The sequence below is a fragment of the Balaenoptera ricei genome, chromosome 3 (assembly GCF_028023285.1).
Source record: "Balaenoptera ricei isolate mBalRic1 chromosome 3, mBalRic1.hap2, whole genome shotgun sequence".
Classification (NCBI taxonomy): Eukaryota; Metazoa; Chordata; class Mammalia; order Artiodactyla; family Balaenopteridae; genus Balaenoptera; species Balaenoptera ricei.
The window spans coordinates 106,522,137-106,547,196 of NC_082641.1; positions in this window are offsets into that span (position 1 = coordinate 106,522,137).

Consider the following 25,060-nt stretch of genomic DNA (forward strand, 5'->3'; position numbering starts at 1 on the left):
CAGTTCTATGCTATCACCTGCTCCTAGTTGTACATCCTTGTCTTATTCTCTTTACAGCACTTGTTTCTGTCTGAAATTACCTTTTGAATTTTTTTTATTGCCTCCACCAACTTAAGTATGAAGTTGCTAAGGGCAGCAACTTTGTCTTCCTTATTACCACTATATCACCAGCACCTAGAAAAATACCTGTCATGTCGCAGAGCCTCAATAAATATTTGTGGAAAAAATAAATGAGCAAATGGATAACTAGAACTTCAACTGCTTCTTTTATTCTTATATCACTTGTTTGAGATTCAAAGTCCCAGGATCCAGTTGGTGAATAGCCAAGTTCAGATGCTATGCAGTCCTTTGTCTGGACAGGGTTTGTCCCTCCTTGGGTTATATGGTGGGTGCTGAGTACATAAATTTACTGTCCCTCTAAAACCAAGTACAAGGGGACATAGACAATTCCCACAGGGACATTAGGGCTATTTGGCATCCCCAAATGACAAATGCTCATGTAACACAGAATTGTAAGAAGGGAAAAGGAATATTTACTTCCTGCCATAAAAAAGCCATAAATGAAAAGTTTACATTCCTGCTCATCAGCTAATTGCTTTCAATTTATTCCTGTTTCCTGACAAAAGACTTTAGGACCAAGGGGTAAGCAAGTCTCTCTGCTCACACAGATAAACATCTCTCTCCATTAAAACAGGCTGGAAGCCTGGAGATAATGAGACCCACTGTGCCAAGCAATCAGCAACACAGGGAAGAGCTCACAAAAATGACAAGAGAGCTGGCTAATTCTTGAGAGAAACAGAAGGAAAATCATTGCAATCAGTTGAAAAATGTTTGGGTTGTTAAGGTTCATGGAATGAGCAATTCATGTACTTGTTTGTAAGATGTTACTGTGGTTTTTTTCTCACCTTCATGACCTCCTTTTGTCCTCCCATATAGCTCAGACACACCCTGACTCCCAGCCACGGGCACTGTCACCTTGTGTCCATTACAATGAAAACATAGTCAACTTCCCTAGGTCAACTCTGTGAAAAGTGGTCATTTGTCTCCACAGGATGGTACCTCCACAGGAGGAATACCTATGAGGTACTTCTGTTTGCTTTCATTCATTTATTCTTTTTGGTGCTAGGGATCTGTTAAGTTAGAATACCCTTTGGGAAATCCAAGACTTTCTTCATTTGCTCTTTTTGCAATAGAACATTCATGGCTACTAGAATGACAACCTTGATGGAATGATCAACTGATCAGCTGAATTGATACTGAGAACAGGGACTGTATCAATTTTATTTATGCTTAGCACCATGCTTGGTACACAATGGGTCTTCAATATTTATTGAAGAAGTGAATGTACAATTGAAAGTGAGTGGACGGATAAAAGCCAAAGGTCTATTTCCCAAGCACAAACTCTAAAAACCTCCACTGCAGCTTTGTCTTCTCTCCTCAGCCATTCTACTTCATTGTAAATCTACTCTCTGTTCTGTCTTGCTCTCTCCTCATTATATGTTTCTTCTTCTACCTTCCTTTCTGGTCTTATCTTATTTCAGCTCTGACCTAAGTTTGATAAGGCATCCTGATAAGTATTAGGATGAGAGCACATAAAGTATGTATAATCCTTGAGTCCTTCTTATATGCATATATATGATTTCTGATTCTAAGAAAAGATGCACTTCTGACAGACCACAGGTAAGTTTTCAAATTGTGCATAGTAGTCTTTAAGAGCCCTGATGAGCTCACAGTGTTTTTTGTTTTTTTTAGTTTAAAATACTTTTAATGGTGGAAATGACAATGATTTCGATATATTTCTAGAAGTTTTGTTTTAACACCCCTCCTTTTCCTCTAGACTAGGGGAATTTGTAGTTTTTCTAAAAATTCAGCCCAACTTTTTTTTTTTTTTTAGCTGAGAGAACATTTAATATTATATTGACCATAATTATTAAATGCAAAACAAGTTTAGATTTAAGAAATATAGTCAACAAACTGATAATACTTGTATAACTAAGCAATGGGCTATTCTCCAACCAGTTTCTTTATTCTACCAATAGTAGGATTTTTCCTTTCAGGAAGAACAGATCACTAAAATTCATGATGACTTTCAAATATTTGAATGTTTGGAACAATTTACTTTCAAATATGCCAAGACTGCACTGTCCCAGGCTGGTATTTCCAAACTCGATGGCTTGGACTTATGAGCCTCATTCCCAGCATTAACTGCAATCTTACCATTCTCCTCCAATAAGATTACAATCTTACCACTGAAATAAATTTTTAATATCTTTTCACTTTTAGGTAATGACTCACATTTTTCTAAAATATTCAGCATTACTGTTTTTCCCACTGTTTCTAAAAGTACATCTGATTCTGAACAAATAAAAGTATTTTGGATTAAAAAAAAGATGAATACTTTCACCAAAAAATAACTAAATTTTAGCATCCCTTTGGAAGCAAAACGACAGTCGAACTAATATCCAATATTTAACTTTATCTCAGGATTCTCAGTTCCTTAAAACACCTTGGAAAATGCTTTTAAAACAGAAGTCTTGCACTTATAACCAGATGCCAGGTAGGGTCTCTCTGTCCCTTAATATTTAAGATGTCTTTTTGCATCCCTACAGAACAATGTCCTCTCAAAGACTGTGCTTCACATTCCCTGACTCTAGCATTTTCATGGTTTCTGCTGCCTCTGAGCTCCTGCTTTGCTAAATTAATTAAATTTAGGAATCATATTGTATTTCACTTGTGTTGTCCTGCTTATACCTTAGTGAAAGTCAGGATTTTTATTTAATTTCTTCCCTAACAGACAACTCTCATAGTATTAGTTTGCATTAAATATTTTAGAAAAAAAAATGGAAATTAGAGTTAAATATTCTTTTAATTTTTCTATTTTTTAATTTTTTTTCAACTTTTAAAAAAACTTTATTAACCATATAAATGAGATTAACTGCAGGTTTCTTTAGGCCCAATATCTAAAACCTTAGACAAAAACTCACTAATCCATATTATAACTGCTAACATCCCTCTTCCAATCAGGTGTGGTCATGGGAGGTGAGAGACATGAAACAATACAACTCCAAAATGAACTTAATGATTAGACATAAAATAAGCCAGTAATTAGAATAAGAATGGCTACCATGCAGAAAATCCAGAATATGTCTACTCTAACCTAATATTAATTGTAGTTAACTATCTGATTCATCCATTTTTAAAGAAAAATTCTATTTGTATTCCCACCAGTATTACCCACATCCTATATTTACTTTCCACTGTGGACTGACATACTAACATTAAATTACATTTAGACTCAGAAATGTTTATCACCTATCAATTTTTTCTTTTTTTTTTTTTCACACACACACTGTATTTTATTTTTATAAGAGTTAAATAGACTGACACCAAGCATTGTAAATGGATGACCACAACAAAAGCAACAATGATTGCAATTACCAAACACGAAACACACTCATACTATGTCATAATATTGACATTCAGTCCAGTAATCCTCCACTGTAACAGCTCCTTTACTTTGCAGTGAAAATTGATTTGTATATTTTTGGCCTCTGAGTCCTTGTGGGATTTTTTTTTTTATTCAAACAGAAAGTCACAAAAATTATAATCATCCTCATCAGTTCACTCAGTCCCATGTAATTAATTTTTTTTTCATCTTGATCTTTTGTTAGCACTTTTATGAGTTCATCAGTTTTCCATTAGAGTTCTGAAAATGCTTATTCATTCAGTTCAGCAGTATGGTCAGTTACCAGAAACCTGTACTTGTCAGAGTCTTTTCCATGAATTCCTTGAAGATGTAACCCTTTTATAGGAACAACCAACTTTTAAAAATAAGATCATTTCAATGACTTTCATTAATAAGCACTTTCCTTTAACTTAATCACACAAGGATAGTATCATTTATTTCATTATTTAGCCTGTTCAGTCAAAAATTCTATAGACCAATATGTCTTCAATAAATCTGCTAATTTCTTCACCATCTCCTTCTGAAATCCTTCCCTATAGTATTCATTTAAGGAGGAGTAATAGTGGAAAAGTCACTTTGTTTTCAAGGACTTTTTGAAAGCCTGTTTTTGTACCAGCCATATCTCCCCACCTCTTTTAGATCAGTGAGATGTAAGATAAGATTAATAAGCATTATAAATAATTAGTGCTTACACTGCCTTTCACCAGCCATCACTGAGATGACCTTCCTTTCATAAATTGTTATGAAACCAACTGCATAGTGAACATCTGCACATTCCTCTAAAATGCACTAAAGTATAATCCACAGTGTGGGTTTTTTAATAAGTTGGGCTAAGGAAATGGAACAGAATATTAAAGCTGGAAGGGCTGACAGAAACAACTCCAGTGAGTCTTTTATAAATTAAAAGAAAAATGAAGTCATGTAGAGGTAAGACGATTTTCTGAATTCCACACAGGCTGCTACCTAGATGCAAGGCTAATAGCCCAATCTTTATCTTTCCACACCTACCTAGTTAGTGCTGATTTTTCCACCCAGGACACCAGCTGCTCAGTAGTTCATAACTTTACTCATAGGGTTGTTTTACCAAGGATCTGGGTGACAAAGTTCTATTGAAGAAGTAAATGCTAATTACACTCTTTAATTGATAAGTTTCAACTATTCCCACTCTTATTACTGCTATTTGGTCTATACGCTCCATCCCTAGAAACAGACTCTGCGATTAGAAAAATTTCTGTCCTACCAACCTAATTTGTTTTGGGATGGGCTGTGTGATTAGGTTTGGGTAAGCCCAGGACATAAGAGATCAAAACCCAGGACTGATTCTGATCTGCAGACTGCAAAGGTCCTATATGTACTTCCTGCCAGAGCAGGAAGTGGAGTGAATACAAGCTGACCTGGGTCTACAAATGCTTCCAGGGAGAGATGTAGCAGCTGGCTGGGAGAAAGTGGCTGGTGTCTTTCAGACAAACAATACGGAAGAAGGAGCAGTGGCTGCAGATGAGTTGTGACAGTGAGCAGATCACCAGCTAATCAGCACAATTTATCACTTCTGCAATCTTGGCTCAAGAAGGAAGCCTTAATTAGGATGTGGCCAGGTGGGGTCTTCTGTCTGGGGTCTGTGGGTTCCAGAAAAGGAAGATTATCACAAGGAGAGGTGGTCTGCTGCAAAAACCACTGCTAGCCTGTAAACCAATCCATTTCTATGAATGCACCCCTCTCAGACAGTGTGATTGTTTCCTTAGCACTGGCTCTGTATGTAAACGTGTTATGGTTTGAGCACAAAACCACTGCTTCTGGCCCACTTTGAATGCATTTTCCAGAAATGATGAATATGTAGTGATTTTTTATCTATACTCCTGCCTGGATCTGATTTGTGAGATGTTTTTAGAGGTTACTGTGGCTTTGTAATTGAAATTTTTTTCTCTGGGAAGTTAACCGTCCTTTCCACAGCCATTGTGGTTGCCTAGCAACAGGGGACGGCAGAGCAGTAACAGGGATTCTAAACCTCTAAGGAATGGGGATAGTCAATGTCTGTCCCGCGGACAGGGTACCTCAGTGGGCCTGATTTGAGATGGGAGAATGTTATAGCAGGACATCTGTGGCCCCAGGGTATGAAACCCCAAAGAGAAGCAGGTGAGTTCCTAGCTCCTCCTGTTCCAAAAGAATTCATGGGAATTTATAGATAAAGTAGCCTTCACTCTGTGCTTCAAAGAAAACCTTTCCTTCATGTCTGAGGAAAACATCAGACAGACTTTTTCTCCTTTCCTGGAGAATGATCCCTTTCTTTGAACGCTGATGTCTTCCCAGATCATAGGGCAGGGTCTGACATGCAGTAGGTGTTCAATAAATATCTGTTGAATGAATAAAATGTCCCTCACTTGCTCATCTCAAAATCACATACTCACCCCAACCATTATACTGGTGTGGAAAGGGGGAGCTGAGCCAGCCCTTTTTTCAGAACCACTGGAATGAAATGTCAAGAAGAAGTTAGCTCATTCCAACCATCCCCAAACAAAAACCCAAACCAACTCTGGCCACAAATATGGAAGTACAGTTCACCTTTATAATCCATCTACAGTTAATCACTAGGAAATTTACATGTTGACAAAATATTCCTTTACCCTTAAAATGTGGAAATACCTTCCATTTAGAATTTTCTTTTAAACCTTGAATGAGAGGTGACCTTGCCTTTTCTATAGAAAGAGCTGTATCCTAGAAAATGGTGTCCTTGTGATATGTACACATGTAACTGTAGTTCTGCTTTGTTAAGATCTAAAATATAATTTCATTACATGAAACCTGTGGGCCTTGTTTTTATTTATTTTTAACCTTGTGTCTATGGTCCATAGATGATGTGGGAAATTCACAAATTTCTCCAAATTTCATGAGAAATGTTTCCATGTGCAAAGGAGCCTGTGACCCTCAAAAGAGTAACAATCTTGCTAAAGGAGGAAATTGTTGGTGAACATAATGTTACCAAATAGAGGAAAAATGGCCTGTGATTAACAACTTTGAGATGAATAGCACAGTGTACCACCAGCAGGGAAGCCAAGTGGAAAGCAGGACTTTGCTCTCACTGTAAATTACCATTGGTGTTTCTGTTCTCCTGGCATATGGAACTGAGTGTTCTGTGCAAGCAGAGAGCAGGGCTTTGATGAAGGAGACAGTGGAGGACCATGATACCTTGGTTCACCTTTAGGAAGGTTTGATTCAGCTCCTTCAGTTCTAAGCAGGAACAAACTGGTCCCAAGTGTCTGTCTTCCTGCCCTACTTTCTCTCCACTCCTCTTCTCATGCCCTTGAGACGGACCTTCTCCATAGTTTATATAAACCAGGGAACTTGAGCCTATGTTATCTAAGCGAGGGAGGGTTAGACCTTCGATGCAGTTAACCTAGGGAACAAAACAAAGCACTTTCCCAGGAAATCCTCTCCTAGAAAAACTGGGTTCTCAATAGAACCAAACCAATTTTATTAAAATATTTATTCACATGGACTGGTTTCTGATTACTACTCCAACATAAAAAACAGGGTAAAAAGTTGGGAGAACAGATATAAAGATATTTCACTTAAAGGAAGGAAATATGTATGTTCTCATTGAATACTGAAAAAAAAAAAACAACTATAAGGCTTATATGTCATATTATTACCCTCTGCCAAAAGAAATTTAGAGATTTGTTTCAGCTTTTCTATGAACCCTGAAGAAAACCCTGCAATAAAAACGTTTCATAAATACATTTGTTAATTCTAATTTGTTTTCTCTCAAGGCTAATAGGCTTTCTAAAGCTTTTGTTCCCTTAATTATGGTACAACATGACTTATACTGTGTATGCTGAGTTACTATGGTTACTCTGAGGCCATGACTTATGACCTTTAAATATTATTGTCAGGCAGCCAAAGCTCCTTCACTTTTAAACCAGTAGTTTCGTTTCAGGCATTATTAAAAGAAGGTAGCTACAAACAGTACTTTTTTCTTGTCTATTTGTGGCACATCTGAATATGCACATGTATTGTACTCAATTTTTTTTTGCTTGATTTCATTCAGTGACCAAATATTAATTTCTTGACAAGGTATAGTCCTTGTCTTCTGGGAGGTGTCACTGAGAAATGCAAAAACATAGGTAGACAAATAATTGTACATATCATGAAATGTAATAAGAACTATAAAAGACAGACATCCAAAAACTGCTTGTGGACACAGAGGCAGGAAATAGTTCTGACTAGTAGGACCAAAGAGGCTTCAGGGGAGGCAGCCTTTGAGTCCTGGTGTGAAGAATGGGTAAGATTTTAACAAACAGAGATGACAGAGTGAACATTCTAGTCAGAGGAAACACCTAAGAAAAGGATAAACACATTCCCTGGAACTAGCGGGTAGTACATTTAGTGAAAATACCAGTTTTGTGAGATACATTGATAGAAGACAAAATCAGTTAGAAGGTAAAAGGGCTCACTTATTAAGGTTGTTGTCTTGTTCAAAGCATTTGTTGTTTTGCCCAGCAACTGTAATGATCAAAAGTGTGTTTTCCATTTCATGATAAAGAGGTACTGTCAAGTAGAAAGCACCAAAGTACCAGGTTTTGCTGATTTAGGTATGATGCAAGAAAAGCAATTACATCTCTCAAAACCCCAGTGTGTCCTTCCACTAAGTGGGAATTTAATTAATTTTGTTCAAGAGTCACTGATTACTTTGTGAACATTTTAAATGGTTTCAATTTTTTTAAAGTAAGAGACATGTACAGAAATATGGGAATAAAATAATACACTCCTCAGGGAGAGAGTAGGATAGAAAATAATAAAAGTACCCCAGTGTTGTAAAGTAAGGCTTATTGGTTGGTAACAGTAGAATGAGACTTATTAAGATTGGAGGTTTATTGTCATTCATTCAACAAATATTTATTGACTATTCTAGCCCTCTTCAAGATGCTAAGGATAGGGTAACAAAAAAACAGCAGAAAAATATTCCTTATCTTCAAGGAATTTATATTTTCTGTTGGGAGGCAACACAATAAATATAATAAACACGCAAATTATATAATATGTTAGAAGGTGGTAAGTACTGCAGAGAAAAATCAAGCAAGGTGATTTGAAAGTATATAGGAGTGAGGAGTTCAATTTTAAATGAAGTGCATGTGGTAGGCATGCCTGAGAAAGGGATATCTGAGCAAAGAAAAGAAGGAAGTGGGAAAGAGCCAGGTGGACAAGTGTGGATGAAGTGTTCCAGGCAGAGGTGATGGAAGCACAGTGAGGAGGCCAGTGTGACTCCAGTGTTGGGAAGGGAAGAAGGGTATGGAATGGAGTCCTATGGTTGGTGGGAGGGCTGAATGGCAGAGAAATCTGTAGGACCTTGTAGGTCCTTATATGGGCTTTGGCCTTTATTCTGAGTGAAATGGAATCCTTTATTGGATTTTTTAGCAGAGGAATGAAATAATTTTTCTATTTATTTATTTATATTAATTAATTAATTAAGTTTTGGCTGTGTTGGGTCCTTGTTGCTATGCACGGGCTTTCTCTAGTTGCAGCGAGCGGGGGCTACTCTTCATTGCGGTGCGCGGGCTTCTCATTGCGGTGGCTTCTCTTGTTGCGGGGCACGGGCTCTAGGCACACGGGCTTCAGTAGTTGTGACTTGCAGGCTCTAGATCGCAGGGTCTAGATCGCAGGCTCAGTAGCTGTGGCGCACGGGCTTAGTTGCTCCGTGGCATGTGGGAATCTTCCTGGACCAGGGCCTGAACCTGTGTCCCCTGCATTGGCAGGAGGATTCTTAACCACTGCACCACCAGGGAAGTCCCATCATTTTTCTTATGGATGATGTATATTGAAAATAGAAGGTAGGGGGCAAAGATGCAACCAGAGAGAGCCATTTAGGAGGTTAATGCAACAGTCCAGGTAAGAGCTGGATGGTAGCTTGAGGCTTGAACCAGTTAACAATGAAGGTGGTGAAAATCGGCTGGGTACTGGATATATTATGATGGCAGAGCCCAGAATTTCCTGTTGGATTGGATTTGGGTTCTGAGACAAAAAGGAAAGTCAAGGTTTTAGCCTGAGCAACAGGAAGGATGATGTAATCATCAACCGAGATGGAGAAGACTGCAAGTAGAGCAGATTTGGAGTAGGAATCAGAAGTTAGGTTTTAGAAATGTTGAAAGTGAGATGTCCCACCAGTCAGAATGGCCATCATCAAAAAATCTAGAAATAATAAATCCTGGAGAGGGTGTGGAGAAAAGGGAACCCTCTTGCACTGTTGGTGGGAATGTAAATTGATACAGCCACTATGGAGAATAGTATGGAGGTTCCTTAAAAAACTAAAAATAGAACTACCATACGACCCAGCAATCCCACTACTGGGCATATACCCTGAGAAAACCATAATTCAAAAAGAGTCATGTACCCAAATGTTCATTGCAGCTCTATTTACAATAGCCAGGACATGGAAGCAACCTAAGTGTCCATCAACAGATGAATGGATAAAGAAGATGCGGCACATATATACAATGGAATATTACTCAGCCATAAAAAGAAACAAAATTGAGTTATTTGTAGTGAGGTGGATGGAGTTAGAGTCTGTCATACAGAGTGAAGTAAGTCAGAAAGAGAAAAACAAATACCGTATGCTAACACATATACATGGAATCTAAGAAAAAAAAAAGGTCATGAAGAACCTAGGGGCAAGACGGGAATAAAGACACAGACCTACTAGAGAATGGACTTGAGGATATGGGGAGGGGGAAGGGTAAGCTGGGACAAAGTGAGAGAGTGGCGTGGACATATATACACTACCAAACGTAAAATAGATAGCTAGTGGGAAGCAGCCGCATAGCACAGGGAGATCAGCTTGGTGCTATGTGACCACCTAGAGGGGTGGGATAGGGAGGGTGGGAGGGAGGGAGACGCAAGAGGGAAGAGATATGGGAACATATGTATATGTATAACTGATTCACTTTGTTATAAAGCAGAAACTAACACACCATTGTAAAGCAATTATACTCCAATAAAGATGTTAAAAAAAAAAAAAAAAGAAAGTGAGCTGTCCATTAGACATCCTGGTGGAGATGTCAGGAAGGCAACTGAAAGAATGCACCTGGAATTCAAGGCAGAAGTCTGCCCTGGAAATATGTTTTGGGGAGTGATCAGCACATTGATACTATTTAAATCCCTGAAGGTGGCGGAGTTCACCAAGGGAGTGAATGTGAGTAGAGAAGAGAGGAAGCCCTGGAGCACGCCAATGTTGAGAGTTCAGGAAGAGGAGAAAGAACCATCAAAGGAGACTGAGAAGGAGCAGCAAGTGGGATGGGAAGGAAGCCTGGGACCTTAGGATGTCCTGGGAGCCAAGTGAAGAAAGCATTTCAAGGAGGGACTGTTGAATCATGTCAAAAGTTTTAAGTAAGATGAGTTGTGACACATGACCACTGGATACAGTAATGTGGAGCTCACTAGTGAATTCAATAAGTGCAGTTTCTGTGGAATGGTACTTGTGAGAGTCTGAATGAAGTGGCTTTAACAAAAAATAGGAAGAAGAATTAGAGACAGTGAGAATATAGTTTTGCTTTAATGGGGGTCAGAGTAATCAAGCAGAAACTAAAGGGTTAAGAGGGCTCAAGATGCAATAAATAACAGCATGTTTGTAAACTATTGGAAATGATCCAGGAGAGAGAGAAAGAGAAATTGGTTGAGAAAAAGTGTAGAAGATAAAGAATTCCCTAAGTCTGCTGTTTCATAGGATACTCTTTCCTCTCTCTCCTTTTTTTTTTTTTTTTTTCTTTAGTCGAAATAAGATATTTTGCAGGTTTTCAGAACAGATTGTACTGTTTGGACTGCTTACTCTCAAGAGGACCTTTAAAGGCTATTTTATCTTCTTCAAGTAAAGTTTACATTCCCTAGTTTTGATTTCCTTTAGAAATGTTTAGAAAATGACATTGGGAGGAAACGCTTTAGAAAATATATCTTCAATGTTACAGCATAAAGATCTATTTGATGTGGGGTGTGTATGTGTGTGTATGAGTGTGTGCATGTCTGAAATAAAATTGTGGAATTCTGAACCCTTACTTTATTTCAGCACCACATCTGGAAGTTCAGAGTCAAACACACAGCAAAGGAACAAAATATCGGTAAGAAACAAAGTTTGCATGAACTCCTTTTTTTAAAAAGCATTACAGTTAGTGAAACTGTAACTTCTTTCATTAATGTTGATATTTTCCTAATATAGTTTCACTTTCACATTTTACTAGTAAACATTTAAAAAATAAAACATAGAATGTTCTTTTTCAAGTAGAAGGAGGTAAAGTGGCCGGAGTGCCAACGAAGGGATGCCACTGGGCAGGAGGGAAGTTGGTGTGGGGTGGCCGTCCCCCTTTGTACCTGTGATCCCACAGTGCTCTCTGTGGCCCTACACTAGTGCAGACATCCTGGGTTACGTCAAAGTATTTGCCTGTATATGAGGATATTCTGGAATTCAGACATGATATAGATTGGGTAACTCATCTTATTTGGTTTGTTTAGGCTTGGGTTTAAATCACAGTCTATTCCTGACATTCTCAGCTCATTCTCTTCCAAGTCATCCTGGGACAGCTGGGTCCTTTCTACAAAAGCCTCTAGTCCCTCTCGAGGCCTCAGGTGACAACGGGGTAGGCTAGTGAGAAGTGTTGAAGCCGGGTGATAGGTTCATGGAGGCTCATTAAACTAGTTCTCTACTTTTATGTAAGTTTGAGAATAATTTCCCTTTAAAAAGAAAAAAATAAGCTATCTATACGCCCTCGATTCAGTTTTAGTAAGTATCCCCTAGTCTCCACCCATAGACATTTCTGGAACGACTTTTTCAGCTTTAATGTAGAGGCAGTGTTGTATAGAAGAAAGACTGTAGGACTAGGAATTAGGCCCAAGTTTGCCACCTGCAAGCTGTGTGATGATACCCAAGTCATTTAAACTCTCTGAGCCTTGTTTTTCATTCATAGAATGAGGATGAGACTATAATAGTCTACTTCAAATAAGATGTTTGGGATGTGAAAATGGTTGGGAACATATCTACAAGTGTATAGCTACTCGGAATCGATTCAATTCAACCAGGCTCCCCTGTGGACCACGGGACCTCGCCTTTTGATTTCTCTATTTCTTTCTAGATTCAGCATTCTGCTTTTCTACTCTCATCCCACCCCTGCATCACCAGCTAAGAACATTTGATCTAGTGAGGTGCACATTCAGAATCTCACTTCCACACAATTATTTTTGTTCAATGTTAACATCTCTTTTCTAAGAGTTCATTTAATCTGGCCCCAGACAGACTGGACATATATCTCAAACCCACAATAATTTTCAGGAGGAGGGTTTTTGTTGAAGAAGTATAAGTCAAAGGGAAACCAACTTGGATTAATAGAATATAATTTTAATTAAAATTTTGTTTTCCAACTCTAGTGATAGTTTAATATTATATTACTTTTTTTTCAGTGAGTTTTTGTTTTATATAGTGGATCTACTTACAATTCTGTTGGCCAAAGAAAGAGTGTCCCTCACTGGCACTATATGAAAACATGTTTTCTCTGGTTAGTTGGAACCCTTGAGCTAGTAGTTAAATTGGAGTTTTGGAAAAGGGAGACTTCACCTCACCAATCTCGGTTTCCTGCCTTTCCTCTAACAATGCTAATCAATTAGCGCCCTGGAGGTAACCCTCTCCCTGGCTGCCTAAGACACTGAAAAGGACGAGGTGCCAATTACTACATTTAGGATTTCTGCCTAGGGCTCCCAATTAGCTTCCTGGAGTCCAGAATCTATCTCCTTTCAATTTACATTTAACATAGGCTTGAAGTAACTTGTTCTGCTCTAGTTACCGAATTCTTACATTTCTAAAAGAATGCATTTAGCTCGAGGTAGAGGTTAGGATTAGGGCCCTGAAGGCCATAGGATAGTCATGATTAGTGCTGCCTCCTCACCCCACGACCCCTTTTAAGTCTTGGAACTGAAAGACTGGTCACTCAGCAGAACAGATTCTGCTCCGTACCATGAGGAACCCAACTGCAGGTGGATCTCAGATGCCTCTTTTAAATAGCTGTGGTGAGTTCTGGCAGAGAAGATTGGGATGAAGGATAAAAATCTCTTCAATTCTGTGAGGATATCGACCACCCAAGCAGAATGAAATACACTCCACCTTTGTGGCATCCAGTCTCTGAATAATACCTTAACGTTTTGACTCCCCCGGCATCCAGTCTCTGAATAATACCTTAACGTTTTGACTCCCCCGGTAAACTGTGCATTCTTAGAGCCTTTATTCATCTCTATGTCCCTGAGACAAAGTCCCTGATACCAAAATGGCATTTGAAATAGAACAAATGGACTAGGTGACTGAGAGATGTTGTCCCTCTGAATCCTTATAGCAGCAGACGGCGGTGGTTTCTAAGAATCATCACCGTTGTATGGATACTTTTTTCTCCTCCTATCCCTCCTTCCCTCTCTTCTGCTTCCTCCTCCTCCTCCATAAATATTATTATTACTATTATTGCCACTTTAGAAATTAAGAAATTTAGAGTCAGGGAGATTGAGGGAGAGTCCAACTGTTGAGTGATGAATGAGTCATGTGCTGACTACAGAGTAAGAACCTTATGGGATATAATCCAGTGAGAATTTACTTAGATCCACTTTTCAGGTGCCAGGTTGTCTCTGTTTATCTGGACCTTATACCTTTGGAGGATTAGAATATTATTTGAACCATTGCCTTTGCTCCATTTTAACATCCTCAGACAGTGAACAGCTAGTGCTTATAAATCATCTCATTTGAAACTGTTTAGGAAATAAAACTTCTATCGCAAGGAGGCGTGACCTGAACTGGATACCTGGCTCAGGGTTTCTCCCCTTGAACTATTCCTGAGAACTGTGACAAATAGAAATGAACGATGTAAAAACACCAGATGATCTTTGGTTATGTGGAGTGGCACATCCAAAAATGAGAGAGTGGGTATGAATTCATTAATGCTAGAATATGTATGAAGTATTTCACTCATTGTGCAAAACTAGGCTTGTTATAAAACCTTATAAGCCATTTAGTGTTCAAGTTGTAATTCAGTGACGGCTTCATTAAAGAATTATTATTTTAAGTGCCAAAAATATTAAAGCACTTTAAAATTTTAATTTGTAAGGTCAAACTCATAGCACACTATGTAGGAAGTCAGCTTTATAAAACAACCTTAAATTAGCTAAAAAATATTACATTTGATAAACTGGGAAAGGCAAGCAATGCCTTAAATTATGTCAAATTATATAACTTATGTTCTTCTAGTACTTGGTATAATATAGTATTATGTTTTCAGGAAGTGTATATTTGGTCACATTTCTGATATTTCTAAATTTTAGCATTCTGAAATGACTTTCAAAAGATTCTTCCCTTTGATGAGCAAACTTTCAAATCATTAGTGAATTACAGTTGTTAATATATCACTTGTGCTTTAAATGAACATTTTAAATGATTTAAAGGAGATGTTCCTATTTATCTTAAAATGAGATCAATATAGTATTACATTTCTGTGTATATTTAAATATAAAGATTTGTTGCTGTTGTAAGAAATAAGTTATTTATTTTGCCACTCTAATAGGTAAGAAATATCTCAGAACTTTTTGTTTTGGATTTTGTTTCTTTTCCTTTCTTCTTTCCTCCCTCTCTCCCTCTCTCCCTCCCTTCCATCCTTCCTTTTTCACTCTCCTCTCCTCTCCTCTCCTCTCCTCTCCTTTCCTTAAGCATACATGACAAATTTAAGGTGTACAGCTTGATGGGTTTTGACATATGTGTACACATGTGAAACTGACATCACAGTCAAGATAATGAAACTTTCCATCACTCCCAGAAGTTTCTCACGCTCCTTTGTAATCCCTCTCACCCACTTCTTCCCACCTCATTTCCAAGGAAGCACAATCTGTTTCACATCATTATATATATTATTTTGCATTTCCTTGAGCTTCATATAAACAAAGTCATACAGTATGTACCCCTTCTACTGACGTCTGTCACTCAGTAAAATTATCTTGACATTCACCCATGTTTTAGTGTGTATAAATAATTCATTTTTATTGCTAAACAGTATCCTGCTGAACTGAATGTACCAGTTTGTTTATGCCTCCACGCGCTTACTGACATGTAGGTTATTTCCAGTTTTTGACTCTTTACAAATAAAGCTGCTATAAATATTCATGTACAAATCTTTGTATGGACATATGCTTTCTTTTCTCTTGGGTAAATACCTAAGAATGAAATGGCTGAATCACATGGTAGGTGTATTTTTAACTTTCTTAAAAACTGTCAAACTATTTTCCAAAGTCATAGTATCATTTTACATTCCCACCAGCAGTATATGAAAGTTTTAGTTCATCCACATTCTCTCCAAGGTCAGCCTTTTAAATTTAGCCATTCTAATATGTGTGGTGGTATCTCATGGCAGTTTCAATTTGCATTTCCTTAATAACTAATGGTGTTTGAGCACCTTTTCATCTGTTTATTTGCCATCCTTATATCTCATTTGGTGAAGTATCTATTGAAATGTTTTGTCCATTTTTAAGTTGTACTGTTTGTATCTTATCATTGGGTTTTGAGAGTTCATGTGTGTTTTGCAGGTATTTTCTCCAGTCTATGGTTAGTCTTTTCATTCACTCAATAGTGTCTTTAGAAGAGCAGAAATTATTAATTCTGATGAAGTCTAATTTATCAATTTGTACTGTCATGGATCATGCTTTTGCTATATGATCTAAGAAATCTTTGCCCAAGATCACAAATGTTTTCCTTTTCCCTCCAGAAGTTTTATAGTTTTAGGTTTTACATTTAGATCTATGATTTACTTTGAGTTAATTTTGCCTGAGGATGACTAACAGCTGAGTCTATCACCAGACACTTCCCTCAGATGAAGGCACTCCATTGCCCCAAAGTCATCCCCCTCCACGGGATCAACCTGCATCCAATAACTGGTTGAGGCAGGGCTGCAAAACCTGGCCCCCTTCCTTTGAGGACAATCCTGAAGAGCCAGCCCAGCTCCAGAGCTCTCCTATGGAATCGGCTGAGGCCGCTGTTGCATTCCTGCTTCTTTCCTTGCTTTATAGGTGTTGCCCCCAAGAACCATCTCCAGTAAGCCCTCTGTAGCCAGATCTCTCAGTCCGTGTCCCAGGAACTCTAACCCCATAGAATAACAAAATCAGAATAGGTCTAACTGAGTGAATGAGGTTTTGGGAATGGAAATTCGTAAGAAATGCAAAGCAGCCATTGTGCTGTCACTGAGGGCAAGACAAAGGACTCCCCTGGTGGCGCAGTGGTTGGGAGTCCACCTGCCAAGGCAGGGGACATGGGTTCGAGCCCCGGTCCGGGAGGATCCCACATGCCGCGGAGCAGCTAGGCCCGTGTGCCACAGCTACTGAGACTGCGCTCTGGAGCCCGTGAGCCACAACTACTGAAGCCCATGCGCCTAGGGCCCGTGCTCTGCAACAAGAGAAGACACTGCAGTGAGGGGCCCGCGCACCACGGTGAAGAGTGGCCCCCACTTGCCGCAGCTGGAGGGGGCCCACGAGAAGCAACGAGGACCCAATGTGGCCAAAAATAAATTAAAAAAAAAAAAGTTGTAACGTTCATTTATTCAATCTAAAATTTTCTTCCACAAAAGAACATGAATAGTATAGAAATTGAAACTTTACTTCTAGAGACATCTGCTAGTTATCTAGATAATATCTAACATTACAAACATTACTGTATCTGGGCAGGTAATGTTATCTCCCCAGATGTTGGGACTTGAGATGTTAGTTGGAGTTTCTACACACTGTTCAACCTCTCATATAACTACTTTCATATTGAGATCTTGCCATAAATGAGGGGCTGATCCAATATAATGTTTTCCTGCTCCCATCCCACTGTTGTCCCTATACAATCATCTCAAAGTTCACCTAGTTTAATCGTGTAAATTCTATAAGCAACGGCTTCAACAGAGAGTTCAGGTCAAGCTGTACATAGAAAGGTAGTAGCAATGGAATCATTGGTGAGAAATATATTTTTTCCTTTGGTTACTATCAAGAAATATCAAAACTTCATTAACATTTTGGAAGGTTATCCATTGTAATTGGCTAATGGCTTATCTTAATATTTTATTTTTCTGAGTAATTTATTTCTTCTTCACAATACCCATCCAAGATGGGAGGCAGAGGGACTCTATTCATCATAGTTACTAATGATGTTAGTAATCAGTTACTTAGTCATAGTTACTAATAAACTATTTACTGTGGTAAATAGTTACCAATGAGTTATTCTGGATGGAACCTTCACCTGGGAGTGCACTTCTGCAATCCGGGCAGGCAGCAGTGAGAGGAGGGGCCAATTGCACAGAGAGTGCTCAGCCCAGAAGTTACACACACCAATTTTCCTTCTATTTCATTGGTCAAAGAAGTCGCATGGCCAAAAAGAACTTCAAAGGACTGGGCAAGTGAAATCGTACCATGTACCTAGGAGAATTTTCAGAAATGTATTGATGGACAAAGATTACAGCAATATAAAATTAGGTGTAAAAAAAGAAAATAATTAAACCAAAGAAAGGAAAAGGTATAGATAGATACAAAATAAAAAGATTACCTCCAGAATTTCTCATTTTAATAAGTTCTATTTAACTTGAGAACAGAGGCCATAAAAAAGATCTTAGCTGTTTAAAATGAGATTGGCCAAAGAACTAGAAAGTGTCCTTTAGAAAATGATCCTTCATAAGCAGTTAGACAAGATTACCCATTTTGTGGTACAGATGAACCAGTTTGCAGGGCAGAAGTTGAGACACAGATGTAGAGAACAAATGTATGGACACCAAGGGGGGAAAACCGCGGTGGGGTGGGGATGGTGGTGTGCTGAATTGGGTGATTGGGATTGACATGTATACACTGATGTGTATAAAATTGATGACTGATTAAAGTAAATAAATAAAAATAAATAAATAAATAAAAATAAGATGACCCATTTCGTTTTTAATTCTTCTGATAGAGTAAATGTGTAAGAAACAAAAGGTCCTGTTTTCACATGCAAATGTGTCCCTTTATTTTTTTTTTTAATGTCAACAGGCAAAGAAGTTTAGAAAATATGTGGCACCGAATCAGATTGTATACAGATAGATTGTTTTTCAGAATTTCCCCAAGAGGCATCAGTGGTGCAAAGGACCTCTATAAACTGAAGCATTTGAGTGTCTGCAAATTTGTTTCGTCAGATGCCCATGACGTTTTTTCTCTATTTGGTTTCTTCAAATGGCAAAAATTTCCAGACAATAGGCATTATTTGGGGAAAGCACGGTAATTTGTTCTGTGTAGTGCTGACACTTTTTTTTTCTGTGAGGTTGGAAACATTGAGAAGTTTGTGTATATACACAAAAGGAAGGAAGTTTTGAAATGTAAAATGGAGACAGAATTTAAATGTATATATTTAACTATATAAAAGATAAATATATTATATTAGGTGAATGCAAGGGTTACTCTGAATTAATGTTCTGGATAAACTCAAATTTCATGTATAATTTGCTCATTTTCTGAAACCTGAATGTTCAGATCAGAGGAAGACAGGGCAAGGGAAAAATGTGTTTTGGGGACCATGTAGTCAATCAGTCTGAATATGAGAGCACACTTCAATTGCTGTGGTCTGAAGAAAAATACTTCCCCAAACTTCCACAATTCCTTGAGAGAGAATATCCTCCCAAGCGGCTAGGACAGTTATTCAATCTAGCCTTTCCCAAAGGAGTAAGTCTACCTTTGGGAGGCTCTCTTTGGATGCTTGGAGAGAAGTTGGAAGAGAGTGGGGTGACTTGGGAGTGAGAAGCACAAGGATGCGGGCTCTCAGGCATAAAGCGTGGCTTCTGGCTGCCCTACATGAGGCAGATTGGAAAGCATCAGCTTAATTTGTTTTGATAGATTTGTTAGACTGAAATTTGCTGCTGGGAATAATAGCCCCAAGTCGTCATGTCAATAGCTGAGCTGTGTATGTTAGGTTAGGTAACAGAGTGAATCAGTTGTTTCAAAGTATGTCTAACAATTCGAATCAACGTGTGATGTGTTATCTGTACTTAATGAGGTTCAGAGAAATGGAGCTTTCTCCAAGTTTTGATTAGAGTTTACTTCTTCAAAAATTTCACTCTCTTCTTGAACAAAGTTATGCATTAATGCACAAAGATGAAAAGATAATTAAGTCTCTGGAAATTCTATATCTCATAAGAAAACGTACCACTATTCCAACCCATATAGGAAAAATTTATAAATATTCAAAGTAAGTATTAGAACATATTCATAGCATCTATTACAACATAATGTCCTTCATATATTAAGGTCTCATATAAATCGATGAGGAAAAGATTAGCCCTTAAATCGAAAATGGACAAAGGACACAAATTACAATTTTTAAGAAGACATGCAAATATCCAATAAGATGTCCAAGCTTGCAAGTATCCAATAAGATGTCCAAATAGAAAGCAAAGAAATAAAAAATTTTAAAACTTAGATATCATGTTTACCTGTAATTTTGACAGATATAAAAAGTATTGAAAATATCATTATTGGCAAGGGTGTAAGAAAAGTCTGATTCTCGTGTGCTGTGGTGGGAGGATGAATTTGGGGGATGTAATCTTAAATATATATCAAGTATATATTCTTTAAAATCCAGTAACCACTTTTTCCATTTATATTAATAAAAAACAAGTTCACAAAGATGCATAAATATGCTTATTACAGGGTTGTCCAATAGTGTGGAAAATTGCATATACACATAGTAAAATTTATTGTGACCATTGAAAGTTATGGTAATTTAAAAAATTACAATTTGTGGAAAATGACATTCATTATTATTCAAATATAGTTATGATATACTGTTAACTGAAAATGATCATAATTTAACCATATATAACCATGTATAGTATGAATCAATGTTTTATATGTTATGCATCTTCAGGTACACACACACAAGCCTAGAAGATTATACACCAAATATGGTGTCCTAGTCTGCTCAGGCTGCCATAACAAAATACCACAGACTGGGTGGCTTAAAAAACAGACATTGTTTTCTCACAGTTCTGGAGGTGGGAAAGTCAGAGATCAGGTGCTAGCATGATTGGGTCCTGGCTTGCAGATGGTTGCCTTGCTGCTATATCCTCACATGGGTGACAGGGTGAAGGAAGGAAGGAAGGGAGGGGGAGGGAGAGAAGGTGACACAAGGAGAGAGCTCTCTGGTTTCTTCTTATAAGGTCATTAATCTCATCATAAGGACACCACCCTGCTGACTTCATCTAAACTTAATGACCTCCCAGAGGCTCCATCTCCTAATACTATCACATTGGGAGTTAGAGCTTCAACGTATAAATTTGAGGGCACCTGGAACACACATTCAGTCCACAGTAACATGTGGCAATCTCTGGGTGGTAGGATTCTGGATGATTTTCGCTTTCATTTTTATACCTTTTATATTGTCTGAATTTGAGGGACATAATATATTGAAAAGTCACGGCCCAGTGACGATGCTCAATACATGTCTTTTCCCCCTTCTCGTCTCTCATCCTTATAATATTGAAGTCCACTTATCTGAACATCTCTTTCTCAACCTTTTTCACATTATGAGCTCCTGGAGGGTTGGGAATTTGATGAATTCACCTTTATCTCCAGGATTTAGCTCTGGACCTTACATATGAAAGGCACTCAATCAATATGTGAATGATTCTCATGTGTTTGTTATTGAAGAGATGGACACATTTTTCAGTTAGGGAAGAAAATGCTCTTGAATCATATATTTAATGCAAACGAAGATTAAATTGTAAAATATTTTAAAATTAAATGTAGTTCAGAAACATTCTTTGGCAAGGAGTAAGCCCTGTTTTGCCTGCCTCAAATGCCTAAGGAAAATGCTATAAATTCTAGAACACTCTGCTTTCCCTAGGGGCTATTTCTACTTGGAATCTTTCTTAAAAAAGAAATATCTGTGTCCATGGTGGTGATTAATTCTGAATCCTATTAATTTTTCTCCTTCTGAATAAAGCAGCATTTGGTCTTGTGCCTTCAAATGTGTTCTTACATTCCTTTCTGATAATCACGTTACTGAAAATATACAAAAAGTCTCCCATAATACCTTTCTTTGCGACTGCTTAACATATAATGCTGAGATCTAAATGAGCTAATCTCAGAACTGCTTTGTGGTAAAAACAAACAAACAAACTAGCAGTCTAGTACCCATAAGGTAACTTTCAAATTACTCAAGTTCTTAACCCTTAGTATACTAGGAAAATAGTCATCATAACTGACCACCTGAATTAAAGAAACCCACCTAAATTTTTTATTTTTAAAATCATTTTCAAATAATTTACAGAAGAATAAAGACATAGGTTTAGAAAAAGAACCTCATTAGAAATTTTGATCAGAATTTAAATGTAGCAAATCTATTTGTTACCAAGTAAAACTTTTGGCACATAAATGTTATAAAATATGGCAGAATGCTGTCACACATCCCCTTAACAAAACAGGAAAGTCCAAGTTCTTGTCACAAAATTCTGTGTGATATAACCTGTCTTGTATGAGAATACCCTATTTCCTTTTTTGTCCTTAAAGGTATGTTTTTCACTTACTGATTCATGACTTTGAGGACATTCATCTAAGTCTCTCGGTAGTCATGACCTGAAGATGCATAGTCTATTTCACTTACATGATTAATTCCACCACTTAGAGCTGCACTGTCAAATAGAAATATGTAATTTAAAAGCCATATATGTAATTTAAAATTATCTAGTAGCCACATTAAAAATTTAAAATAAACAGATAAAAGTAAATTGTAATAATATATCTTATCTATCCTAATATATTCAAAATACTGTCACGAATATGTAATCAGTACAAAAATATATTGAGATCTCTCATATTCTCATATATTGTTGTACTAAGTCTTCAAGATCTCATATCTATTTTATACTTACAACACGTCTCAATTCAAACCAACCACATTTCAAATACTCAAGACCACATGTGGCTGGTGGATACTGCATTGGACCATGTTGGTCAAGAATGCTGCTGTTCACATTCACCTTCTGATTTGTCTAAGAATTGTGAAATGTATGCCTCTGCCAATTTTCTTGTCTTTGGGCATTATGGATGAAAATAGAAAAATTCAGCATCCTCAACTGCATTTAATGAAAGAAAAAATGTGCTATAAAAATGATGTTTCGCCAAAAAAAAAAAAAAAATGATGTTTTGCTAGTGGAGCCCGTGTTGTGAGGGGGAAGGGAAGGAGATGGGGTGGGGTGACAACCGGGTGGATTTTCTGACTGAAGGCCATGCTGTGATGGTGTAGCAAAGAGTCCCTCTGTGTAGGAAATAGACACTGAGAGGTTCAGGGTGATGGGGCATAAGGGCACAACATAACTCACATGGAAAAAGAAAAAGTTCTCTGTATTCCAACTGCTCTCTAAGTGTGTTATTTGTTTCAAAATTTAAAAAATTAAAATAAAGCAAATTTAAAAAATGGTGTCTCCCCTTTTGTACCTTGACAGGTGACGTCATACTTTTGATAACACAATAAGAAATTGAAGGATGATTATTAATTTTACTAAGTCATAGTTGGAAATACTCAATGAATAATGATAAAAAATAATTCCTAGGATGATTAAGTAGCAATATATTTCAAATATAGGGAAAACAAGATTACTGAGATCCCAGAATATATCTTGGATTATATAAAAGGCTCCAATGGATCTGTATGATAATTATAAGATAGAATGAGTTTTATTCTAGTTAAAAGAAAAAAATATGTATATGTATATATGTGTATATATATATATATATACATATATATATATATATATACACATACTTTGTAAGACCTCTAAGAAAGAATAAAAGCCATGAAGTATAGATTTTTATGAAGAGAATGGCTCAAAAAAAGAAACTCAAAACTACATTTGGGTCCGATAAACTCTGATGGTATACTGAGGGTTAAATTTCACTAATTAAACAGTATGTGAGGAAAAATTTCAGAGATCCATTTTTTAAAAGTCCTTCTTTCCTTTTCCATAAGCTTCTATTTCACATGACAGCTTTTCTGAAGTTTTCTCCTCAAAAGTTCTTTGGAAAACTTTTTCCTTTAGCCCTAGTCCACATCCCTCTTGCTCTTCTTTAATCTCCCCCCTTTCATCTCAGAAGCCCTGAAAACCACATCTACCAAGAAAGTCAAGAAAAAGAAGAAATGGAGTAGACCAAGTATAAACCCTATTCAGCAGGCAGAAGAGGGTACAGGCTGTGGCCCTCTCCTACTACGTTTTTGAATTTTTGCTCTTATGCTTAATGATTTACTTTTCCAACAAGGAGTAACCAGGCTAGGTGTGGCTGCATGATGCCAAGGCCACCAGAGATTCTAAGAGTTTCTGGTCCTTACGATCAAGAGCTCAGGCTCTTTCTGAAGCTGTGAGCTCCCAGAAGCTACACCACAGAAACATAAAATCTAGAGCTTAAAAAGAAGATTAAAAACATGCAAACAAACTTTCTTCTGTGGGTCAGGCATTATGCTCAGCATTTTTCTGCATGACCACATTTAATCACCACAGCAGCCCTCAATGAGTTAGCATTTCTTCCATTTGTAGAGGGGAGGAAGTGGAGGCTCAGGATAATTAAACTACTTGCTTAAAGTCACGTGAACAACAAGTAATAATCAGTCAGATTTGCATTTGAAACCAAAAGAACCCATTCCAGTTAGTATTAAGGAGAAAATGGATTTCAGAGGATCCCTAGGAGAGTCAGAGAATCAGTCTTGGAGACTATACTCAGCTTCCCTTCCCTAGTGGAGGACCTATTACTGCCACCACAGGGCGAAGGCATCACAGCCCTACTACTACCCCTGAGTATGAGAGGTTACTTCTAAGTCGTCTGTCACTGCATCCTCTGAAAACAGAACGACCCTGTCGACCTGGCCAGATTCCATTCTATTTGGCACTTTTTCATATCACTCTCATTTACACCGAATTCTTAGGCTGGTGTGTCTGATTGGGGGAGGCTAAGTCACATGCCTACGACGTGGTGCAAAGGAGGCTGGAAAAGGAGTTCCTGGTTTATACTTCAGGGAGATGGGATTCATGAGATGGGAAATACTGCAAACAGGGAAAGACATAGCATGACAAATGGCCACCGCAGAGTGCAAGATGAATTAGAAGTAACGATCTTCTCATTTCACAGGCGAGAAAACTGAGTCCCACTGAGTAAGCTCTGCCATCTTCTCTGATACTCTGGCCATGCCTCTTAGTAATATTTTGACTGGGAGACCTTAAAAGAAGTGGAAATTTACAGCAAAAAAGAGCTCTCTCATCTGTCCTGCGCTTACCTTATCACATTGGAATGTACTATGGAAATTGTGGCTGAACTTTTATCTGATCCAGAAAGATGCATAACACATTTCTCTTTCAGATCTTGGTAAAGAGGGCAGTCTGAGCAAATGTCAGGCTGGGTTGGGGGAAGGGGAGATTGATCATGGAAAATGTTTCTCATGGAACATCAAGTTCAACTAAGGACTTCCCTGCTAGGTTTTGGGAACAGCATCATTAGAGTCTTTAAGTTTTTATCATTATAGTTAAATTTTTGGATTTTTTTAGAAGTTTACTTATTTGGAGC